This window comes from Tachyglossus aculeatus, chromosome X1 (genome assembly GCF_015852505.1).
Source record: "Tachyglossus aculeatus isolate mTacAcu1 chromosome X1, mTacAcu1.pri, whole genome shotgun sequence".
Lineage (NCBI taxonomy): Eukaryota > Metazoa > Chordata > Mammalia > Monotremata > Tachyglossidae > Tachyglossus > Tachyglossus aculeatus.
In genome coordinates this window covers 19,408,320-19,417,222 of record NC_052101.1, presented here as the reverse complement: position 1 = coordinate 19,417,222, position 8,903 = coordinate 19,408,320, and the positions used below count along the sequence as shown (strand labels likewise).

General features: G+C 44.5%; 1 non-coding gene across 1 annotated transcript; it reads left to right on the top strand.

Moving 5' to 3' along the window:
• The first annotated feature begins 3,105 nt into the window (after window positions 1–3,105).
• On the top strand, window positions 3,106–3,243 carry LOC119920123. Its single transcript, XR_005447888.1, has one exon. It is a non-coding gene; the product is annotated as a small nucleolar RNA SNORA7 (small nucleolar RNA).
• Window positions 3,244–8,903: the final 5,660 nt, after the last annotated feature.

The following is an 8,903-nucleotide window of genomic DNA, read 5'->3' as shown; positions in this document are numbered from 1 at the left end:
CATGCCTCAGTGGAACACATTACTGCTTACAGAAGGACAACTGAAATACCCTCCCAACACACCCATCTAGGAACCTCTCCTAGCTTAGCTTGTTGTGGCATTTATTTATTACCCTGAGCAAGGATGACACGCAAATTCGTGAACCGTTCCATATTTTTTCCCTTCAAGGCCCTACTGAGAGCTCACCTCCTCCAGGAGGCCTTCCCAGACTGAGCCCCCTACTTCCTCTCCCCCTCATTCCCCACTCCATCCCCCCCATCTTACCTCCTTCCCTTCTCCACAGCACCTGTATATAAGTATATATGTTTGTACATATTTATTACTCTATTTTACTTGTACATATCTATTCTATTTATTTTATTTTGTTACTATGTTTGGTTTTGTTCTCTGTCTCTCCCTTCTAGACTGTGAGCCCACTGTTGGGTAGGGACTGTCTCTATATGTTGCCAACTTGTACTTCCCAAGCACTTAGTACAGTGCTCTGCACACAGTAAGCGCTCAATAAATACAATTGGTTGATTGATTGATTGCCTAAAAATCCCTCTGAGAGGATTTAAGTCCTACCTGTATTGTGAACCAGAGAGATGTGTTTTTAATTTTTATGGGCAGTGGTGTTACTTATGTAATTTTTCTTTGTGGGGAATAATGGTAATCCTGATAGAATCAACTGTCAAATAGCCAGCCCTAGGCTATCTTTTGCTCACCTCTGCCCTAAGTGGAAGGTATTTCCCTACATTATCCGTGCTTAGACATCTACAAGAGTGAAAAATCCTGAAGAAAAAGATCCTTCAGGGTTCTGAACAGGCTCAATGCAGTCATGCCAATGCTGACAAACTGATTTATTTTATACAATTTCAACACCCAGGCTGAAAGCAATGCCGAAATGCGGTGAAGAGTCATCGGACCTTGGGATTGGTTGAATTGTGCTCAGTCGGTGTGTCAAACCATAGTTTATCTTTCCCAACACCGTCACCTCTGGAAGAGAAGAGAAAAAAATTATTTATATTAATGTCTGTTTCATCCTCTAGGCTGTAAGCTGGGTGTGGGCAGGGAACATGTCTGCCAAATGTGTGATGTTTTAATAACTATGGTGTTTGTTAAGTGCTTACTGTGTGCCATCCACTGTACTAAGCGCTGGGGTAGATACAAGCTAACCAGGTTGGACATAGTCCATGTCTCTCATGGGGCTCACATTCTTAACCCCCATTTTACAGATGAGGTAACTGAGGCATGGAGAAGTTAAGTAATAATAATAATGGCATTTGTTCATTAATTCACTCATTCAATCATATTTATTGAGTGCTTATTGTGTGCAGAGAACTGTACTAAGTGCTTGGGAAGTACAAGTTGGCAACATATAGAGACGGTCCCTACCTAACAGCGGGCTCACAGTCTAGAAGCAAAGCACTGTTCTAAGCACTGGGGTAGACACAAGGTAATCAGGGTGTCCCACAGAGGGCTCACAGGCTTCACCCCCATTTTACAGATGAGGGAACTGAGGCATGGAGAAGTTAAGTAATAATAATAACGGCATTTGTTCATTAATTCATTCATTCGATCGTATTTATTGAGAGCTTACTGTGTGCAAAGCACTGTACTAGGTGCTTGGAAAGTACAAGTTGGCAACATATAGAGATGGTCCCTACCCAACAGCGGGCTCACAGTCTAGAAGCAAAGCACTGTTCTAAGCACTGGGGTAGACACAAGGTAATCAGGATGTCCCACAGAGGGCTCACAGGCTTCACCCCCATTTTACAGATGAGGGAACTGAGGCCCAGAGAAGTTAAGTGACTTGCCCAAAGTCACACAGCTAAGTGGCAGAAGTGGGATTAGAACCCACAACCTCTGTTAAGTGACTTGCCCGAGGTCACACAGCTGACAAGCACCGGAGCTGGGATTAGAACCCGGATCCTTCTGACTCTCAGGACAGTGCTCTATCCACTAGGTACTCTCCCAAGAGCTTAGTATAGTGCTCTGCACATAAAAAGAGCTCAATAAATACCACTGATGATATCTAGGGATGCACACAGAGTCCTGAAGAAGGCGCCCCATTGATTAGATCATTGAGAGGGCACTGGAATGGGAGGAATGGCAAAATCAGATGAACCCTGTGAGGCACTAATCAATCAATGGTATTTACTGAGCGCTTACTGTGTGCAGAGCACTGTACTAAATGCTTGGGAGAGTAGTTAAATGCTGGTGTAATCCATGGACTGCAAGATCTCACTAAAAATTCCAGCAGAGTGTTGAAAAATAGTGGTATTATTATTACTGTATTTGTCAAGCATTCACCGTGTATCAAGAGAAGCAGCACAGCCCAGTGGAAAGAAGCCCTGGATCTTGGCTCTGCCACTTGTCTGCTGTGTGACCTTGGGCAAGTCACTTCTCTCCATTCCCCCATTTTACCTCCTTCCCTTCCCCACAGCACCTGTATATATGTATATATGTTTGTACATATTTATTACTCCATTTATTTATTTATTTTACTTGTACATATCTATTCATTTTATTTTGTTAGTATGTTTGGTTTTGTTCTCTGTCTCCCCCTTTTAGACTGTGAGCCCACTGTTGGGTAGGGACTGTCTCTATATGTTGCCAACTTGGACTTCCCAAGCGCTTAGTACAGTGCTCTGCACATAGTAAGCGCTCAATAAATATGATTGATTGATTCTCTGTGCCTCGCTTACCTTATCTGCAAAATAAGGATTAAAATTGTGAGCCCCATATGGGAAATGGACTGTGTCCAACTTGATTATCTTGTAATAATAATAATAGTATTTGTTAAGTGCTTACTATGTGCGAAGCACTGTTCTAAGCGCTGGGGGGGTACAAGGTGATCAGGTTGTCCCACGCGGGGCTCACAGTCTTAATCCCCATTTTCCAGATGAGGTAACTGAGGCCCAGAGAAGTGAAGCGATTTGCCCAAAGTCACACAGCTGACAAGTGGCGGAGTTGCTATTAGAACCCATGACCTTTGACTCCCAAGCCCGGGCTCCTTCCACTGAGCCACGCTGCTTGTACCTACCTTAGCTTTAAGGATAATGCCTGGCATATAATAAGCATTTAACAAATACCATTTTAAAAAAAAGAAAGCACTGTTCTAAGCCTGTCTCAGGATGGCATCTGGAGAGTTTCCAGACCTCTACCAGTCTTGACCATGGGAAGGAGAGTCAAGCAGAGGCCTACCCATTCCATTCCTAGCTTGGGCAGGGGCTAGTGAGTGGAAGGCCATCGGCTACAAGTCAAAAGTCACCCGTGCTGGGCAGCAGCAGCACAGGAGAGTCAAGGGTGGACACTCAAGTTTATTGAGAAGCAGCATGGCTCAGTGGAAAGAGCCCAGGCTTGGGAGTCAAAGGTAGTGGGTTCTAATCCCTGCTCCACCACATATCGGCTGTGTGATTTTGGGCAAGTCACTTCACTTCTCTGTGCCTCAGTTAAAACGGGGATTAAGATTGTGAGCCCCATGTGGGACAACCTGATCACCTTGTATCCCCCAGCTCTTCGAACAGTGCTTTGCACATAGTAAGCACTTAACAAATGCCATTATTATTATTATTATTACCGCACAGAAGATGGTGATGGTAAACCACTTCCATATTTTTACCAAGAAAACTCTATGGATACACTACCAGAATGATTGCGGATGTAGGTGGGGCATTCTGGGAGAGAAGCAGCGTGGCTCAGTGGAAAGAGCATGGGCTTTGGAGTCAGAGGTCATGGGTTCAAATCCTGACTCCGCCGCATGTCTGCTGTGTGACCTTGGGCAAGTCACTTAACTTCTCTGAGCCTCAGTTCCCTCATCTGTAAAATGGGGATTAAGACTGTGAGCTCCACATGGGACAACCTGATCACCTTGTATCCCCCCAGCGCTTAGAACAGTGCTTTGCACATAGTAAGTGCTTAACAAATGCTATTATTATTATTATTATCATTATGGAGATGCTATTTGTCAGAGATGGTTCGAAAGCTTAAGGCTAGACAAGACTAAGTGCCAGGATAGATACAAGATAATCAGGTCAGATACAGTCCCTGTCTCTCTTGGGACTCACACCCTAAGTAAGAGGGAGACTCGGCACTGAATTTCCATTTCACAGATGAGGAAATTGAGCCACAGAGAAGTTATGCGCAAGGTTACCCAACAAATATGTGGCGGAGGCGGAGGTGGCATTGGAACCCAGGTCTTCCGACTCCCAGGGTCTTTCCACTCCATCATGTTGTTCTTGTTGTATCACGTCATAAAGACCGTTAGTAGATATTATCTGAACCCTCTGGGCAATCCAGTGTCAAACACCTGGAGAATGAAAGTCCTTGCAAAGAGGAACAAGGTGCACCTGAGCAAAGAAGCCCTGCTTGCAAAGTATCAGCTCCAGCAGGGATGAGAAAGAGAACTCTCTCCAAGATTTCTGCCTCCAGAAGCTACTGTCAAAACGAGCTTGATGAAAATGACCCAGAGATCAACGTGCTGCTTGCAGCAAAACTAATATTGAATCAACGGCATTTTGCAGTTCCTCATTATCCTGATAAAAGGGTGCCTACAGAAGCCTGCATGCCGACACCCAGACTAAGCTGAAGAGCAAGTGACCAGTGGGAAGATCCCAGGGTTCAAGAGATCCAAAGAGGCCAAGTGATTTGCAACAGGTCACTGAAACTCAAACCCCAGTGACCGGACAACTGAAACCCCAGCTTCTTTCCAGGACCAGAGGTACGGATAAATTACGATGCTCCTGCTAATGAACGAGCAATTCAGTTTAGCACTGTAAGCGAGCTTGATCTGATGGTTTTATTAAAGTAATATTAACTGGGGCTAAGAAATAATGTCCTTTGGTTATATCAGTAGCCGAGCCAAGCACCCAATTGGGAAATAAAAGATAGAGGTGCTGTTAAGTTGCTGCTGACTTCTGGAATTCAAGGGATTGAAATTCAGTCCTGATTAAGTGAGGTTCAAGTGAAGTTAGGAAGAGTGGAGAGGATCGGGAAGGGAGTAAGAATGGAGCTGTGGTGTGTTCTAGTAATAATTCAGAATTGTGGCATTTGTTAAGTGTCATGCGCTGTTCTAAGCACTGGGAACATTCCTTCTCACAGTCTAAATAAGGGGGAGAAAGGGTAGCTTGCCAACTTGTACTTCCCAAGCGCTTAGTACAGTGCTCTGCACACAGTAAGCGCTCAATAAATATGATTGAATGAATTAATTTTATCTCCATTTTACAAATGAGGAAACTGAGGCCCAGGAGAAATTAAGTGACTTGCTCAGGGTCACAGAGGAAAAGTATGTGTCTGCTAAAGCATGAGCAGCAGTGTGAACTACTGGAAAGAGCCCAGGCCTTAAAGTCAGAAGGACTTGGGTTCTAATTCTGGCTCCACTACTTTTCTACGGCGTAGCGTTAGGCAAGTCACTTAACTTCTCTGTGCCTCAGTTACCTCATCTGCAAAATGGTGATTAATAATAATTATGGTATTTGTTAAGCACTTACTTTGTGCCAGGCACTGTACTGAGTGCTGGGGTGGATACAAACAAATTGGACTGGACACAATCCCCATTCCACATGGGGCTCACAGTTTCAACCTCCACTTTCCAGATGAGGTAACTGAGGCACAGAGAAGTGAAGCGGCTTACCCAAGGTCACACAGCAGGCCAGTGGCGGAGCGGGATTAGAACCCATGACCTTCTGGCTCCCAGGTTTCACAAACTGCCATGCTGTTTCACATTATACCATGCTGTTTCACAAGATTAAGATTATAAACCCCCCTTGGAACATGGACGAGATCCAATAAGAGTAACTTGTGTCTACCCCAGCGCTTAGTACAGTGCCTGGCACGGAGTAAATGCCTAAGAAATAACAAAGTAAATAACAAATAACAAAGTCAATGCTTAATTTAATAGAGTAATTAAAATAAAAAAAGTGGCAGAGCTGGGATTAGATTTCCAGGCCGGTGCTCTTTCCACTAAACCACACTGCTTCTCTAGTGATGGATAAACTCCACAAACTCCTTGCCTCTTAAATTGTGAGTCCTTTGCGGGTCGGGGATAGAGTCACTCATATTACATTTTCTTCCGCATTTAATACATTGCTCGCCCTCTAGTAAGTGCTTCAGAATATCATAATGAATTGATTAGTTAAAAATAGCTACTGAGATTGGTTAATCACCAAGGTATATATAATTTCCAGATCTCTCCAGTGTCTTGAAATGAGTTCATCCTTGGAATGAGTTAATAGGAGACAGACTGAAAAAAATGGGATTTTAATAAAAACAGAAGGGGAAACACCCAGGGTTTTAGTCCTTTTTTAAATAAATGCCTGGACTATTGGTTCAAAATCCTAATTGATATATTTGTAAAACAAATTTATTTCAAGCTCCCTGGCTCCCAACCTTAAGTAGGTAAATTCCAATTAATTTTTGTGACTCATTGAAAATTTTCTCACCCTCACCCCTGGCTGGAGGCAACACCCCCATTAGATGGGTAACAGATTTCTGCAGCCGTTCCTGATCATGTGGACCTTGGTCGATCAATCAATGGTATTTATTGAGCGCTTATTGCGGGCCAATCACTTTCACCTTGACTTGCAAAGGCTCTTGCCCTCTTCAGCATCACAGCACTTGTGTACATATCTGTCACTGTATTTATTTGTATTGATGTCTGTCTCCCCCACTTCTAGACTGTGAGCTTACGATAGGCAGGGATGTCACTGTTTTTTATTTTACTGTACTTTCCCAAGCACTTCCTACAGTGCTCTGCACACAGTAAGAACTCAATAAATACAATTGAATGCATGAATATTAAGAGCTTGAGAGCGTTCAATACAACAGAGTCGGTAGGCATGATCGCTGCCCGCAAAGAGATGAAAATAACTGCCGCTCTTCAGCACTTTGTGGCAGGAGGCAGGGAATCCCTGGTTCCAGATTGACTGGAATATCACACCCTCCCCCTCTATCTAGAGAAGCAGCATGGCTCAGTGGAAAGAGCAAGGGCTTGGGAGTCAAAGGTCAAGGGTTCGAATCCCGGCTCTGCCGCTGGTCTACTGTGTGACCTTGGGTAAGCCACTTAACTTCTCTGTGCCTCAGTTAACTCCTCTGTAAAATGGGGATGAAGACTGTGAGCCCCATGTGGGACAACCTGATCACTTTGTATCCCCCCAGTGCTTAGAACAGTGCTTCGCACATAGTACGCGCTTAACAAATGCCAGTATTATCATTATTATCTCCCGAGGTCTGTGGTATCCCTGGAATTACCTAGAGGAAATAGGAAGTTTAATGCAGAAGAAGTTGACAGTGAGGTACCACTATGTTCCCCCTTTCCTTCCCCCTCAATCAACCAATCAAGCATTTAGAGAAGCAACTTGGCCTAGTGGATAGAGCACGGGACTGGGAGTCAGGAGGACCTGGGTTCTAATCCCAGTTTCCTCACTTGTCTGCTGGGTGACCTTGGACAAGTCACTTAACTTCTCTGTGCCTCAGTTACCTCATCTGTAAAATGGGGATTAAGACTGTGAGCCCTCCATGGGACAACCTGATCACCTTGTATCTACTCCAGCACTCAGGACAGTGCCTGGCACAAAGCAATGAACAAATATCATAAAAAAAACCCAGAAAATAGCATTTATTGAGTACCTACTATGTGCAGAGATTCGCTCTAAAGAATGCAATAAAAGAAGATACAGTAGCTGTCCCAGAGAGATTCCTTCCCTCATCGATTGAGGGAAGACAGGCATAAAATGATTTGCAAAGAGGAGAAAGTGCTCAAACAATGGAGACTGGGAAGCGAAGAGGCCTGATGGAAAGAATTTGGCCCCGGGAGCGAGAAAACTTGAATTCTTATCTCGGCTCTGCCACGTACCTGTTGTGTGACCTTGGAGAAATCACTTAACATCTCAGGACTGGGTCCAACCTGATAAACTTTTACTAGACCGTGCTTAGTACAGTGCAGGGCACACAGTAAGCCCTTAACAAATACCACAGCTTTTATTATTGTTACCCTCATCTGTAAAATGAAGATTCACTATCTGTTTCCCCTCCTATTATAATAATAATGGCATTTATTAAGCGCTTACTATGTGCAAAGCACTGTTCTAAGAGCTGGGGAAGTTACCAAGTGATCCGGTTGCCCCACGGGGGGCTCACAGTCTTCATCCCCGTTTAACAGATGAGGGAACTGAGGCCCAGAGAAGTTAAGTGACTTGCCCAAAGTCACACAGCTGACAATTGGCGGAGTCGGGATTTGAACCCATGACCTCTGACTCCAAAGCCCCAACCCTTTCCACTGAGCCATGCTGCTTCTCTATACTCTACTCTCTGCTTCTGTATTATGACTGTGAACCCCAGGTGGGACCTGACTCTCTTTTATCTACCCCAGTGCTCAGCTGAGAAGCAGTGTAGCTTAGTGGAAAGAGCAGGGGCTTGGGAGTCAGAGGTTGTGGGTTCTAATCCTGCCTCCACCACTTAGCTGTGTGACTTTGGGCAAGTCACTTAACTTCTTTGTGCCTCAGTTACCTCTTCTGTAAAATGGGGATGAAGACTGTGAGCCCCACGTGGGGCAACCTGATTACCTTGTATCTCCTTCAGGGGCTTAGAACAGTGTTTGGCACATAGTAAGTGCTTAACAACTACCATTATCATTATTAGTATTACAGTACAATTATTAGTCTGCAGAAATGACTGGAAATGAGAAATAGGGTGAGCAAAATAGCTAAAGAGGAGCTGTGGTGCTGAGATGGCAGAGGTGGGGATGTGATTTGGCAAGAATGAAAAATTACTCAGGGAAAGTCTCCTGGAGTAGGTGGGCTGGCGGGTGGTGTTTGAAGTGGGAGAGCTCCATGCAGGGGGAAGGGTGGGTGCTAGAGAAACTGAGGCAGGAGAATGGAGAACAAGGCCCAGTGAGGAGATGAAACTGGGGGAAAGGGGAGAGT